The following is a 203-nucleotide window of genomic DNA, read 5'->3' as shown; positions in this document are numbered from 1 at the left end:
GGATCGGAAATACGCTAGTAGGTCGCCCTAGGATTATATGAATTTTAAATAATTGGTTTGATGGGTGCGATCATACCAGCACAAATGCACCGGATCCCATCAGAACTCCGCAGTTAAGCGTGCTTGGGCGAGAGTAGTACTAGGATGGGTCACCTCCTGGGAAGTCCTCGTGTTGCACCCCTCGTTTTTGTTTTTTCCGCCTT

General features: G+C 48.3%; 1 non-coding gene across 1 annotated transcript; it reads left to right on the top strand.

The window, feature by feature from the left end:
* Positions 1-62: 62 nt before the first annotated feature.
* LOC118345879 lies at positions 63-181 on the top strand. The gene has a single exon (XR_004799329.1). It is a non-coding gene; the product is annotated as a 5S ribosomal RNA (ribosomal RNA).
* Positions 182-203: the final 22 nt, after the last annotated feature.

This window comes from Juglans regia, unplaced genomic scaffold (genome assembly GCF_001411555.2).
Source record: "Juglans regia cultivar Chandler unplaced genomic scaffold, Walnut 2.0 Scaffold_5463, whole genome shotgun sequence".
NCBI classification, from domain to species: domain Eukaryota; kingdom Viridiplantae; phylum Streptophyta; class Magnoliopsida; order Fagales; family Juglandaceae; genus Juglans; species Juglans regia.
Note: the sequence above shows the minus strand (reverse complement) of the source record. Positions and strands in the feature narration are given on the sequence as shown.